The sequence below is a fragment of the Corvus hawaiiensis genome, chromosome 12, assembly GCF_020740725.1.
Source record: "Corvus hawaiiensis isolate bCorHaw1 chromosome 12, bCorHaw1.pri.cur, whole genome shotgun sequence".
Classification (NCBI taxonomy): Eukaryota; Metazoa; Chordata; class Aves; order Passeriformes; family Corvidae; genus Corvus; species Corvus hawaiiensis.
Window position 1 is genome coordinate 10192209 of NC_063224.1, and position 16002 is coordinate 10208210.

Here is a 16002-nt window from a genome sequence, read left to right on the forward strand (position 1 = left end):
ATCTTGAATGCAATTTAGGTCAGATTTCTCCTAAAAATGGGTTATTCTGTAAGGTACTTCAAATTCCTTCAGTCTGGGCACCTTGGGGCTTGCAGGTCATCTTGTTGTATTTATCAAGTGCAACTCCATCTTGGAAGTCAATCAATGGTGTCTCTTCAGTGGATGTTGACTAAAGAGGTGGACCTTGAAAACCTATCATATACTGAAGCAGACACCTGAGCTAATTGGAGTGTAATTGTGTCATCCCTTTACCCATAGTTACAGGATGCTGGACTGTAGGGCACAAACATTGTTGTAACAGAAAACCAATGTATTACATGATAAAGATTAGTTTATTGATGGAGCTCAGGCTTGTGCAGAGCTGTGGGGATAGGTCTTCCATGATGTACCAGTAACTATTCTACAATGTAATAATTTAAAACCATTAGCAGCATGTTGTTGTCGTCTTTCATTTTAATTGTCTTATGTCTTCTACTGTATGTTTTTTAGCACTGGCACATATGCCAGACTTTAAAGAGTCTATTGTGGAATGTTTGTCACAAAGAACCAGGACTAAAAGGCTTGAGGGCATGAAATAAACATGCATTTGCATTAAAAAATAATTGCTGAAGAGTTTTGCTTTTTGTTTTTGTCTTGGAGGAAAAGATGAAGTCTTTCTGCATTTGACTGGTGCAGAAACATCCAGACATGAGTCTTCAGAAGTGCTGCAGGATTGCTGAGATGTCGGGATGAAAGCAAAACCATCTCATCCCTCCTTGTGCTGGTCCACCCACCTTTCCTGCTCCTTTGGTTTTAATACTCTCTCCAGACTGGAAAGGCAAACATGTTAGACCAGGAATCCTTTGCTTTAGCTGCCTGACATATGGTACCACATAATCTCTGTTTCATTTTGACAGTGCCAAAACCCAACAGCCTCGTACAGCAGCCTTGAAATTTAATAGGATGAACACACAATGCCACAACAAAGCTGCTGTGTGGGGTGTGTAAATCTGTCCATCAGTTAACAAATTCCTTGAAATACTTGTTTTCAAGAAGTTGTTGATCTGATCATCAATTGGTTTGTTGGATGGGGTTTGTGTGATTTGGTTTTTTTGCTTCTTCAAGAGACAGACCCTTGTTTTTGGCTGTGAGGATGCTGTATGTGCAGGATTTCTATTTCTAGCCTCCCGCTGCTGTTTTGCTGACCTCTTTCTCACTCTGTAGGGAAGCACAAGTTAACACAAAGATTACAGTAAATTTGTTCTATGGTAAACTTACATCAAGAGAAGAAGCAGGAAGGCACTTCCACAAACCAGTGATGACTGCATTTCACTACAGTGTGGCTCATATATCACTGGAAAGGACAAAGTGGTTTGAAGTGCCTAAGAACATCAAAGGCCCCTTGTTTTTTCAGGGTCACAGACAGATGGAATCTGGTGTATGGTAAGCCTATATAAAAGTTATGGTCATTTGGAAATGGGAATGGATGAAACCAAAATTGGAACAAGATGTAGCCATAAAGGCAGTACATGGCATGATAAAAGACTATTAGCTCAGAACATTTAAAATAAACTGGTTTTAGTCCAGTTTTGAAGGGAGATATTGGGAAATTTTTGGTTGTTTTTTTTCTTTCTCAGAGATGACTAATTTCACTTTTGGTGACTAGAAAGCTTTTCTCTTTTGTTTTGGATGTTATTTGTCTCACTTTGCAGTCTTTAAAGAAAGAGTCACCTTAAGGATCATGCAGCTTCAGTGTTGCTGTTCCTCTTCTAAGTTGGCACGATGCTTATGTAGATAGGATTTTTCTGGAAATCCCTATTTCTGCCAATCCCACTCTTGAACATGTTCTCCACACTGTCATTGTAAAGAAAATTAAGAAATGCCTCAGATGTTTTAATTGAAAAATAGTATATTCAGTTCAGGTTTTTATCACCATAGAAATACTTCAGTGGCCTTTTTAAAGCTTCTCTTTCCTCCTTCTAAACTCAACAAGTAAATATAAAAGTTAGTTTGATTTCTTTTGTGGGACATGCAGACATAAACTCCATTTTCCACCTCACCTTTTATTTCCAAAAGAAAAACACAGCCAGATTTTCAGAACAATTTTAATTATCTCTTTGTGGTTGAGCAACTTAATGGTTTGGCTTAATTTACTCCAGCACAAGTGTCAATAATTATGAAGATTTGTTTTCCCAACATTTACCAGTCTCCTGCTATGGGGAAAACTTAGCTGCAGTCAGTTAATTGTTCATCATAATTCATGCTTTTCTCCTCTTTTTTTTTTTTTCCTTCCTTTTTGAAGATGGTTTTAAGTTTAAGTTTCAAATTCTCAAGTGTGCTTTAACACTGCCTCATCTGCAGTGGAGGAGAGGGGGAAATGGGGAGGAGAGAGGAGGCATCTACTAAAATTGACCTGCATGTCTTCACATCCAAATCCAAAAACATGATTAGCATTTGCGAAAATAATGTTACACGCAGGAAATAATTTCCTGACTAATTTACAAAGCAAATCTAGAAATCTACCGCCAACTCTCATATTTTCTATAGATGCAAATCATGGTTCTTGACTTAAATATTCCCAGATAGATTTATAGCTACTAAGTCATGCTCTCAGTCATTCATCCAACAATTTCTCTTCCTATTTCAGGCTGTGAGTATATTGTCTTTTTTTAAGTGTTTCCTGATTTGAGCTTTTCTATGTTTAGATGATACTTCCCATAAACTTGTTAGGCCTTGACTGCTAGGCATGTCAAACAAATTGCATAGTTTTTTTGGATATGTCACAGATTCCACTTTATTAACAGGGTTTAAAAACTGCTGAACTCAAAGTCATTTTGAGAAATGCAGAGTTTGGACCTGATTTACTGGCACCCTCTGTTTTGGGAAAGAGACAAATTCTCAAAACAAATGTTACTGGATTATAAAATTGAGAGTTGAGTTTTTTTAATGAGGCTTGAAAAATCTCGGTGAAATAGTCTTTACCGTAATTATTTTGTAGTCTCTGTCTCTTCCTCTCTATCCTGCTAGCAGGAAAGAAAATGAGAGAAGACAAGGAACAGTTCAAAATAAAGTGCACATTTCCCTCTAGTTCTCCTGTTGAGAATTAGTGGAAAGTAGAGAAACAGTAAAATTTGACTGGAGATTTATTTGCCTTGCGATTTCTAGTCACCTTTTGAGAACAGGAGTTTCCTGAACTAATAAACCAGTCCAACTTACTTCTGTGTGGAAATATGCTTTCTTCAGCTGAACTTCACTTTAGCTATAAAGTTCAGAAAGTGAGAATTTTCATTTTTGTAATGCTTCCCTGTTTCTTTGGAAGAACATTGCTATGAGATTTTGGGGAAAGGAGCAGAGCCCAAGACATACTCTGGTTCGTGTAGAGTTGTAGTCTTTGAATGATGCCTTTATGTTTTCCCCTCTATAGGCAGAACTGCCTCATCACTGGAACACTCAGACTTTTTGTGATTTCTGAGTTGCAAACATTCTTACCCTCCAAAATCTATCCTAGTCTCCTCTATTTACAATTTGTTTCTATGAGTTATAATTCAAGTATCTTACCAAGCATTCTCCCAGAAGTGTTCATGCAATTCCTTGACTCTAGGGCAATGGTACTTTTGGCTAGAGTTTATTAAAGAAGTATGAAGTGTTAAGTTTAGAGTAGAAGAACGTGAAATATTTCAGTTGGAAGGGACCTATAAAGATCATCTAGTCCAACTGCCTGAGAAAGTCAGTGCTGACCAAAAGTTAAGGCATGTTTTTAAGGATATTTTTCCAAATGCCTCTTAAACATGGAGAGACTTGGAGCATCAACCCCCTCTCTTGGAGTCCTGTTTCAGTTGTAGGTTACATGTTCTGTTGGTGTGACTTACTGTCCAAAACACAAGTGAATTACAAAAAGAAAGAAAGAAGGTAGCCTAGTTCAGTGCCACTACTCCTGGAGTGTTTTAATCCATTTTATCTGCACACTTGGTTTCCACACATAACTGAAAAAACAGTTACAGAGACTCTAGCTCATTAAAAGAATTGTGAAATGCCTGTAATGAGATGGCAAGGTGATAAATTTGGTCTATAAATTATTATTTTGCAGCACAGTTATTTTCACTTTGACTAATTCAAAGTGAGGTGTAACTGAGGTATTGATGTCTTTGTTAGTTCTATGTGGTAAATAAATGCTGATAGAAGAGGGCCAGCACAATATCTATTATTCTCTTGTGTCCTGTGTAAATCTGTAAGATACCACTTAATCATGGCTAATCACTGTGCAAATCTTGATACTTTGCACAGAGGGTAAATTTCATCCTTATACAATAGATCTCTTTGGATCTAACATATCTTTTAAGCTTTGCTTTCATATTACAGGAAGCCATCTCGTCTCTTTAAAGAAATACAGCTATTTTTTTCCAAGTTCAGTGCTCTCTGCTTCTTATATTCTATGGCTCCTGAGCAATTCATTTCCCAAATGTTTACAGAGAACAGCTATGGTAAAGGGGATCATGACTTTTTAAAATACCTGTTTAAAGAAGATGGCTCAATAGTGCTGTGTAATCCAGTGCAGCTTTTCTCTTGTGGCCAGAGCCCCTGGCAGAGTTGAATCAGTTTTATTCCATCAGAGCAAAAGGATTTTTTTCTGGTATATTTGACTATATTAATTCCAAGTATTTTCTCAATATGATGTAGCATATTTTAATTGAAATATCCAGATAGAGTATTTTATTTTTACTTGCCTTTAGTATTGTATTAGAACAGTGTAAGTTATTAGACTCTTCTTTTAATTTACGACTGCTATTTAACCATACTGTGAATATGTAGTGGTGATATAATTTTATGACTAAGATACTGGAAAATTCATCTCATCTGCAGTCTTACATTCTTTAAATTAAACATACCAAACATTAAAAAAAGGTTTTTAAAATAGACATTAATTTTCTCACAAGTAGATTCTAGTATTAATATCTAGGCTTTGCAAATGATACAGCCCATATATAGGTTGTGATTTTTAAATCCTGAAATATCTTTGGAACATATTTATTTCCCCTTTTGCATTGCAAACTTAGAAGGGGAAAAATACCAGATAGATTGTTTTCTCTAAACAGAGAAAGTTTTAAACAAAGTTTTAAGTCACTATAAAAATAAATCTTTTCAAGTTTTGGTGGTTTTGTTATATTTAGTGTGTTTTGCTCAGGAAGGATTCTTCACACAGGATAAGGCTGGTTTTTAGTGTGAGGTTTTTTCCCCCTTTTGTATTTATTCTGCATCTGAAGAAAATTCTCCTTCTGGTGGAAGGAGATTTATATATCCATAGCTACATCTCTGCCTACCTTGAGCCAATTATAACACTATGGCTCTTGCGCAATTTTGCAATTGTATTCAAATGGTAACAGGCTGTGATCTGAAAAAATGTATGTATGGTATACATGTGTGTTTCTGTGGATGCCTACACAGAATATAATGTACAAGCAAGTTCAGCAGATGACCTGTCCATCCAAGCTTTGTTGCATTCATACACCAGTACAATTATTTTCTGATAATGTGGTGCCTTTCAGAGATGATAAAATGCATCAGGTATAAAATCTCAATGCAGATAAGCTATGTAACCTACAAATATCTGTGGTGTCTCTGTTTCTTCCAATTACTTTCATATAATTTGTATCCAGTAATAGATAATAGGTGTGTTTGCCGACAGTCCTGTTCCATCAGTCTGAGATCCAAAATTAAAGCTAGGTTCTTCACAAGAATTTGCTGTTATTTAATCAGTTACAAAAAAAATTTGTTTAGAACTCCAAGCTAGACTATAATCCAAATCACTCTTTTATAGCTGCACAGACTTTGCAGAATTAAGGTGAGCGGAAAATAATAAAAATCTGTTCCTGTCGCAGCAGCAAAGAATTATAGCTCTGAAATGGATTTCTTGCATAAGATAATTATATCCTAATCACAGCTGTGTTTTTCAAAGTTGTGCCAATTTTACAACATTCATCTTTAAACACCTGGACCTGTGCGTTGTGATAGTGTTTCTGTGTTGTATTTTACATATTTGATGAATACTGTAAGAGCGTGGCTGTCTATTTTTATTTATCATTTACACCAGCTGAATTTAATACTCAAAAGCTGATTGCTAGCCTAAAGGCATAAGGCTGCCTGTGCTGATCCAAATTACTTTCTGTTGAAGTGCTCCATAGATGTTAATGGACTTATATCAGGCTTCATATGCAATAGATATGTATACGTTCACAGAGTAGAAGGAAACTTCAATGAAGATTTCTGAGGTCTGTCAAACTTAGGCAGTTCTATATCACGAAGACTGTATTTCAGTCGGGGTTTATGTTATGAATTTGGAAAAATAGTTGCAATTATTAATAAACAAAAGGTTTATGGTGTGCTCTTGTCCATGTATTCTGTTTGTGCATCCAGGAAGATGTATGACTCTAAGGGCTGCTAAAAAAAGGTTCTGTTTAAATCCTTCTAAATACCAGCTCAGCATAAGTGAAGAGTGTGAAATGAGGCCCACTGAAATAGCACTTGAAAAAGCCCAGCAATATTTATTGTTTTCCTTGTAGTTCAAGTTTGATGTTAAACATATTTAGGAAGAAATAAAAATGTTTTAATGCTGAAATGTTAAAATGCTTTTAAAAGCCAAAACCTAGATCACATTTCTTTCCAGACTCTCGGTGCTGAAGTTTCCACTTCATCTGGGTATTTTCTCATTGGCTTTTCTTTGTTGATCATTTCTGTTGTTTCTGTTTGGCAGTATTAATTAACACAGCCTCTCTTGCCTTGCAGAGAACATATTAACCTTTCTTAGTTGCAGAAAGGAAATTGGGGTGGAGGTGGTAAAACTGATTTAAGGAACATCCTAAAGGAAGTATAGTGCAGAGATGGAATAAAATCACTGTATTTCAGTCTGACCTTGCTATTGCAGCTACGAAAGCTCCATCTGTATGTGGTATATGTGGTGGAAATTATTTAGAGGATCTAAGTCACCATCTTAATGGGTGAAGGCAGTTCTATAAGAGGCTTGGGTGAAGCAGGGCCATCCATAAGAGTATGTAGTTCCTTGTCCAAATCAGGGCAGGGAATAGCCACAGTGTGCAGCTGCACATGGGTAGAGTCAGAGCTCCTTTGTCTCCCAGGATTTCTCAGATAAAATACATAATAAGGAAACTCGTGCAGTTGTTGACCTTTAAATGTATATTATAGTCTTTCATTTCATGGTTTTAAATAGCTATTTTCTTATTATAATTTAATAAATGTTATGCCTACAAACCTGGAAAAATTGGCTTGTTCCATCAATTTCAAAGGAACACAAAGTACACTCTGTACTGTGTTGTAAAAGTTTAATAAAACTTGATACCATTTAAAATAGTCTTTGAGAATTGCTGACACAATGATTCTAGGTTCTTCTTGGCTTATATATAGCCTGAGCAGTGCTTGCAACGAGAAGCTGATTTGCTGAACTGGTAATTGTTACTGTAGCCACACCAGTCTCTGGGCGTAATGTCTTTTTCGGTCTCGGTGCATTAGACTCAAATGAAGGGTAAAGACCATCTCAGGGAACAGTTTGCCTGAGGGGGTGGGATTTCAAGTGAGTAGATAAGAGCATTTAAACTGTTCTGCCACTGTTGAATGACAGCCATATTTTGTAGGGAAGCCTGGAGTGGTGCTGGGATGAATGCATTGAAATAAAAGACAAGTCAGGCTCATAGCTGTCAGCCAAACCCATCTGTGAAGTAAGATGAATGGACCTTTGGATATCTTCTTGTATTAATGTGTATTGTAGGAAAGAAATGCCTAATAACACTGGGGAGGAGCGGATCCTCATTTAATAGTGTGAGTTCAGTTTTCGACATGGGGGTTGCAAATGACAGCCTTATATGGCTAGGGAAAGCCAGTTTTCAGAAATAGGCATCATTCTCTGAGAAATATTCATGTCAAAATCAAATAAATTTGGAATTTGCTTGAGTTGTGACAGTGACTCTGGCCAAAACATATGCCTTCATTTCTATGACTCCCAGTCCTTGCTTTGCTCTGTCCCTTTTTGGTGCTGCAGGAGTCCTGCTGATGCCTCTAAGGGTTAATGCGACTGATTGAAGAATGTAAATGCAGGTGGTTTTTTGGGCCTGTTAGGCCTCAATGAATTCTGCTAGTTCTGAGAAGCTATTAGAAGGGAGTAAAATGCTGGTAAGCTCCTTCCTCAGAATTGATCCAGTGGTAAATCAGGGCTGCAGAATGTCCCTTTTGAACTGAAGGGACATCTAAACAAGAAGTTTTTCACAAACCTTCTATAGTGATCTCTATGAGAAAAGATACCTGCAGTGAGGAGGGGAGGAAAAGCCTCAATATTATTTTGTGTAATTTGAGCTGCTACTAATTTTTATGGAATTTTCTGTTAGCCTTTCCTAAACAAGGAATAAAACCTTCTACTACTTGCCACAATATAAATATTTTATTTAAAGAGAGCTGTGATGAAAGAGAAGGAGACAGAGATATTCATTGCTGAGGAATTTCTGAAAGATGGAAATTCCATCATAGCTGCATTTGACCAATTCTCTTTTAAGAAAATTGTTCTGAAAGCCTGGTTATAATCAGTGGTTAGGCAATATGAAATAAAAATATGCATTAGAAAACCATGCTTATGATTGGCATCAGTTTTAAACCATCATTTTACCTTGGACCTGTGGGACCTTCAGCTCATAATGGAAATGCTTGAGATTTTGAGTCCTGCAGTCCATCTAAGCCAAGCAGCATAATTCAATAACTGATGGAATTTTTGGGGTGTAAAGATGAGAGAAAGATGGCTTTTAGCTTATAGCCCTGTTGTACATATCTGTGTGTGGTGATACAACACCCAAGAGGACTCCAAAAGCACCCCTGAATTAATAAAGCTGTGTGCAGTGAGAACAGCCTTGTTGCAACAAAGCAACAAAAGCATTGTCAAGGGGAAGGGAGAAAAGAAAACCCCAGAAACTTGTCTCTCCTTTGCTAAAAGAGTGCAGTAGTCAGCCAAATGGTCATGTACGCAGTACGTTCCTTTTATTTTTCATTTTTTTTCTTGGTTAGTGTACAACAGAGAACAGAGGTGATGGGCAGAGTGACAAACCCACAATGACTGTATATATTACAAAAATAAGGACAACGCTTACAGGAAAGTGACACAGCAGATTTAAAACGTGTGGTAACATTAAAAATGTTTATTCTGGTTCCCACACTTTTGGGAGTTCCAGGCCTATGCTTTTCCCTTGGCATGAATCTGACAGAGCACTTAGTGCCTACTGAAGGCTAAGTCAAGTATAGCAGCAGGGCTGGGCCCTGAGGCCTAAGGAGCAGAGTTCATCATCCATCATCCCCTGACAGATGATTTTCTGGCTCTCTATTACATAGGGAGAAAGTGTTCACAGAATGCACACTAAATATGTGTACCTTTATGAGAAGAAGAACCTCCTTCAGAAAAACCTCCTTTTATTCTTATCCTCGACCAAATTATCATTGTTATTAAAAACATTTTTATCAGCTTACTTAAGGAAAAAAGTCAGGGAAACAAAATTAAATTAAAGTGGTAACAAGAAATCAGAGCTGTACAATTTCCTTTAATCATGTTTCCTTGGAGCATGTAGTGTTGGGTATTTTTGTTTAAAAACCAAACACACAGAGAAACAAGTGAAAGTTATATGTATATTTAGCTAAACAAAAGTTCCAGTCCTTTTATGGTCAAGAAGATTTTTTTTTTTTTAGGGTTTTTGGTGGGGTTAGGGTTTCTGTCCATGGTTATGGAAGCAAGTAAATTCTAATTCCGTCTTCTGCCTTACCCACTCTCTCCAGCTGAGGCTGGGCAGGTTCTTTTTGTTGTCTTGCCTTTCCTACCTTTCCAACAGGTAAAGTTCACCGAAGGAGAACCCTCATTTGAAGTGATTTTTCTTAACTCTCAGCTAAAGCCAAGTAAATGAAAACAGCAACTGTTAACCCAGAATGTGCTTTGGCCCCGTCTTGGGAGTGTGACATGATAAATACTCTGATGTTTTTGAGCACTGTCAATAGGATCCAGCTGGCTGTTTTAAAATGTTTGGCATTTACAGATGCTTTTCCTTTTCCTTTCATATCTGCTCAACTTTGGTGGACTAAACACGTATCAGCAAGGCCAAAATGTACAATACAGACCTGACTGAGTTCCTTGGGTGTATATGGTTTTTAATAGCATTGTATGCATTGAACCACATTATGTATTTCTGCTGAGGTTAGAAGGAAGCATGGGGTCTGAATTTTGCTGTGAACATGCTGTTTCTCTTTGCAGTTTCTTCTTTTTGCCCCTCTGTTTAGCAGCTTGTTATGGGTGTTGTAGTTGGTGTGATCCAAAATTATCATGGATATGTATGCATGCGGTGCCTGTTGTCCAAGTCTCTAACACAGCAGAGAGTAAGGTGTGTTAGAGGCTTGTAGGTGGCCCTAACCTGATCTAAGTCAGCCCAGTTTTGAGCATGGATGGGCCAAGATGGCTCCAGAGGTCTCTTTTGGCCTAAATTATTTTAAGGTTCTGTGATCCTGTGTTTGGTTTCCTTGTGTACAGCTAGCAAGAGCTCATAAAAGCAGACTGGTTTGTCCGTAAGAGCACAGTGGCCTTGGGGCATGCTGATCCACCCAAGTTACTTCTTGGCAGGAGGAGCCCAACCTCTGGTTCCCATTTTGCCTGCTTTTATAGCTGTTTCTGCATTTGGTGTGGGGTTTTGCCATGATGCAGACGATTACTCCTCTGGGTAGGTACTCATTGCTGCTGTGGTTGAGTAGCTGGCGCAGTAAAACAGATGAGTAGACGCTTTGAAGGAGCTAGATGCATGAGCTGGCACATCAGGCAGGCATAATAATAATGCAGTTCTTGCTACACTGCCTTGTGGCATGCTTGTTTGTGAACTCCGGGCATTCCTGGCAGGAGTGATCCTCAGCATTGAGTCATCCAGAGAGAGAAAACAGAATATGCTGAGCTACCAACAAAAACCCGTGTTAGTGTGTTGTGTATGTAGCTGTTCATGTGCTGAGAGCACTGAAGAGTGATTTAGAGACAGCTGCTTGGTGCTCTGATGACTGTACCCAGGGAGGTGTAAAGGAGAACCCCCAAGATAGTGGTAGAAAGATTATGGTTTCTGGCAGACCAATGGTCAGTAATTAATCCTAGCTGAGGAGCTTCTTCTGCTGCTTTGCACTGGCCTTCTGCAGCTTTAGCTGTGATTGCAACTGATCTGAAATGTTTTCTGGGCATCTTTAGAAGAAAGCCTTTTTATAAAACAGAATTTTTGTGCTGGTTTCCAAATTAAAGGCCTCATGTGCAGGCACAGGCACATATCCTTTCTCAAGTGCAGAAAACCCTGACAGCTCAGGCCCAAAAGATGTGAGGAGCCCTTTCCAGAAAACAGATGGTCAGAAGGAAAGTTTTTGGCAGTGGTAGTAAGAGAGGTCTAAAACAATTTCACTTAGTATTTTGTTTTGCCTACTTGGGACTATTAAAAAACAAAAACAACCCACAGCCAAAAAAGCGCCCCAAACCAAAACATAAAACAAGAAAACCCCCTTCACAACAACGTGTACCCCAAAACAACTTCCCCCCAAAATCTGATGACACTGTGTGCTTGTAATGAAGCAGGAACATCTTGGTAATTCAGTACCTAACTGTGGTCACTGTGATGTAATTGATCAAATCTCATCTAAAATTTAATGCTTGAAGATTGGTAATGCAAAATGTTCTAGATTAAGCAGATAGGAATAGAGGGTTTGGTCAAGAAGGATCAGATTCTTCATTGTGATTGTGAATGAGTAATGATTTGACTAATTATTACTATATTTAGGGGAACACCAGCTGTTCAGTGATTTTAATTTTTTACTCTTTTCACCTCTGTCCCTCCAGTGAAGTTATGCGTTTTCATTCACTGCAAAGATGAAAGTATCATTCACTGAACACTCAACCATTTTGGTTTAATTTTCTTAGGTTTCTGAGAAAAGAGCCAGAAATCAAACCTGGAACCTGTTGCTGCTAATCAAATCATGACAGAAAGGTAAGAAACTAGTTTTATTCCTAGAGTTTGGACTTTGTCCCTTCTACTTCTCACTGCTTCTCATAGCTGTATTTCCAAAGCTTTGCGTTTTATCTTCTAGACATGCTTTCCTGGAATTTGATTATTTATCCATAAGGGTTTTCTTGTGAAATGAAACAGAGTCAACCAGCTTTAGTGCCTAGCAGAAACTGAAGCAAGTCCTCTATGTGAAAGATGCACTGTCACCCATGTAGTCAGTTACTGCATGAAAGACTTGGGGCTGCAAGAGCGTTGCTGCAAGATGGGACGTTCACACATATCCTTGTACAGTTTCTTTGGGATCATTCAGAATGTAGTTTGGTTCTGGGATTAGTGTCTGGTGACAGGTTTTATACCAGGTGTTCTAACACAGCAAATTGTAACAGGATGAGAGAAAATGGACAGGCAATCCAAACTCCTAATTTCCCAGCTCCGTCACTTTTTGAGTTGTAATTTTACTCTTTTCTTTATTTTTATCTTTGGCTTATTAGCACAGATATTGCCAAGAACACTCCACATCAGCTATTTATGTTCACAAACCTATTTCTATTTGTTCCAGCAATCTCAGCCAAGAACATCCCAGAACAGACATTTTAAAAAACCTTTTGTTTATGGGAAATTTTACACATTGGATTTTCCAAACACTGAACTGGGGAGTGTTCACTGCAAACATCTGACAATACTTTAGGCTCTTCTAATTTTCTCATGACGTCTTACTAATATCCAAAGACGGAACAACTGTTTGTTTTATAAACTACTCTGCCAGGTTTCTTCCAAAGTTGTTTCAGTCCCAAATTTTCTAAGCAGGCATATGTGTCTTAAATACATTTTGTTTTGCTCCTTCCTAGTTAAAACTAGTATTTTCTCTTCATGGAATGTCTCAGGACTGGCTTTTTCAAACATATAAGGTCTGTTGTTGGGAGCTTTTAAACAAAAACTTAACTGCAAGTCTTCTGCAAAGGAGTGAATTTTGCCCTACTTCAGTCTGTCTTTAAGTAGATGTAAATTAATCACCAAACTTGGAATTCAACTTTGTCTTTTAGTTCTGGTTAAAATAAATGCTACTGAATTTTAAAAGTTCAAATGTTCATCAAAATGCATGCAGCACTGCCCTTGGGATCATACCTAAAGTATTTGTAGGTAAGCAATATTAATATACAATTTGCAAAGCAATAACCCAAGTCCCAAGTGAAAAGGAAACGCTACGAAGCTAAAAGGTAAATAATAAATGCTGATGAACAGGGACTCTGGAAAATCACAATTGGAAAAAGTGCTAAATCCCAAGGTTTTACTTGTTTTGCTCTTACTTATTAACTCAGGTACAGGGTTTTTCTGTTTTCTACTGCTGCCCTGGAGGAAAGGTCTTTGTCACTTCAGATGAAAAAGACAGTTTTCAAAATGTTACCAACATGTTCTGCCCTGTTCAGCCAGACTTACTAAAATAAGGAGGTATATTTGGCAAGCAATAGAGGCAACAAAGGAGAAGCTTCTGCTGAATTATTGGCGATTGTTGATAATAAATGATTTGCTAAATGCTGAGGAAAATTGCCAAACTATTCATTTTTCATTCCTTTGTTAGTTCATGGTACACTGATAGTGATTAGTTGAAATGTATAGGAAAATGTGCAGGCTTTCCATGTTAAAGCAAGTCTTTCAAACTTCATAATGGCTGGCAAGGACTCCAGTCCAGGAAAACACAGAAGTTTCAAATGCCCACAGACTTAAAATTAAGCACAAGTAAAAGTGCTTTCTGGAACTTTGGTTAGGGATCTTGCTTTGATCAATGAATAAATCTATGAGTCTTAGCAGAGCCACTCCAATGCACGAATGATGCCAGTGATTTCAATCACAGTGCCTCTGCTGAACTTGTGATTGCTACCTGACCTGCCAAGGAAAAGGTGACATGAGCCAGTGTGCTCAGAGAAACCATTGCTCCCATGTTACAATAAAGCCAAGATGCTGGGAGATAGAAATGCTAAATGACTGTGAACTACCCTCAGAGCAATACCATGATGGCTGGCTGGAAACCACCCTGGAAAGTAGGGAAGCAAAATCTTACAGGGGACTGGGTTCCAAAAATGGCTGAGCAATTCAAGTCTAAGGCAGCTGTCTAGCTGCCTAAGTAATGTAAAAGATTCAGGCAGAATAGAAATAATTGCAGTGATATCACTGGAAAGAAAAATTAGTTGATGAAGAAAGTGTGTAAAATTACCAACAATAATTAAGGCAGCAGGTCTGTAGGCTGAGTAATTGTGTTTAAATGCTGAGTGCTGTGTGTATTTCTTACAGAGAAAATCTAAATGTTTATGGTAAGGTAATGGACAGATGTAAATTTATGTGCAGTAAGAATTTTTCAAAACTATTTTTTAATAACAAAAGTAGCTTAGATAAGGCAATATACACGTGCAATTTAAATAGTAAAATTTTCATTAATACATCCCAAATCTTATACTTCACTACTGGTTAGAAATACTCATAGACTTTGCACTAAAGGTATGGTAGCCTTACAGGCTGAATTTGTACTAAGGAGGGAGAGAACTTTAAGGGAGAGATGTTTCATACCAAAATCACGTCACCATGTGACCTCACAAAATTTTACAAGAGAGTCAAAATCTCCTCAGTACTTCATCACTTTGTACTATTGAGGTGAGGACTAGATGGGACAGTGACATCTTGGGATTAAGAAGTACACAGAATCCTGTACCCTGTTCTGTTACAGTGTGGATACTGTAACACGTGTATCAAACAAGGAGGCCCATGGAAAAGAAATATATATGGACTGATTCTTGCTAGATGTTTCAGAGATGTTTATTTCTCCAGCCGCATGGCCGGAGCTCTGCCGAAGAACTGAGGCAATCACGGGACCCGAGGGTCCTTTGCCCACGCAGGGGAACACAAACCAACCAATGGGGAACGAGGCTGACCAGGGGCAGGGAAAGCCCGTGCCTCCCCCAGGGACCCTCTCCCACATGGCAGGGGGGATGAGCCCCAACATTTCACCCCTTTATTTTTAACAAAGAGGGATTTAAAACTTAACATTGAAAACAACTGGATAAACATAACAAGAACCCTTTTAAAACAAAATAAGCCACCTTCCTGAGTCTTTAAATGTCCAAACAGATTCTCTGGAACATCTTAAGGCTGACAGAAGGGAGACAGGACTCTCTGGGCATGCTTTGTGGGGAAACTGAGGCAGGAGAGGGTTTAATTTCTTCCCTCCCCCTTTTCATCTCCCCTCGGCATCAGAGAGGAGTTGTAGGGAAAGCCATGGGGTGAAAAACAGATTGGGAATACACTGGGGGTAATAGGATATAGGGTAAAAGGGAAAGGTGGGATTAGGAAAGGGAGACTGTAGGGGGGGCTTATAATGGAGATACTGTCTAACATGACTATGATTTTTAGCATATATACTACCTTTCACAGAAACACCATCAGGCCCAGTGACCTCTGCTGCTTGTAACTCTTTTCTACCTTGTACAATTTTGAATTCCACCACCTCTCCATCTCCCAAGCTTGGGATGTATTTTTTAGGGTTATTCTTTTTAATAGCAGTTCTATGAATGAATATGTGTTCTTGGTTGTCACATCTTGTTATAAAACCATAATTTTGTTTAACATTATACCATTTTACTATTCCTAAAATGTTAGCTACGGTGATTTTTTTCCTTTTTCCAAGTGGTTGCTGTTTTCTGTCTCGCTGTGTTCTTGCTTTCTCTTTTGCTTTTGGGGCTGCTTGTGCCTGCGCGCTCTTCCCAGGCTCGCATTCGGGGCCGCGCGGGCTGGACCGCACCACTCAGCTCTCTGCGCTCCGCCGTTTCTGCTCTCAGCTGCACTGCCGCTTCTCTCGGTCGGGCATTCACGGGGCTCGCTCCACCACGCGCTGCGCGGGGCTGGGCGGGCACTGCCAGGTCACCCCGCTCCCACTATGCCTCGCTCCGCTGCTGACACTGTGGCTTGCGTGGCTCCGCCC

The 16002-nt window shown here is 38.7% G+C and overlaps 1 long non-coding RNA gene across 1 annotated transcript in view; it reads left to right on the top strand.

Moving 5' to 3' along the window:
• LOC125331995 overlaps nucleotides 1-16002 on the top strand; it is a 379455-nt gene that overhangs the window by 81372 nt on the left and 282081 nt on the right. Inside the window, exon 3 of the long non-coding RNA XR_007206321.1 lies at nucleotides 11948-12014. This is a non-coding gene — a long non-coding RNA (uncharacterized LOC125331995). The remainder of the gene's footprint in view (nucleotides 1-11947; nucleotides 12015-16002) is intronic.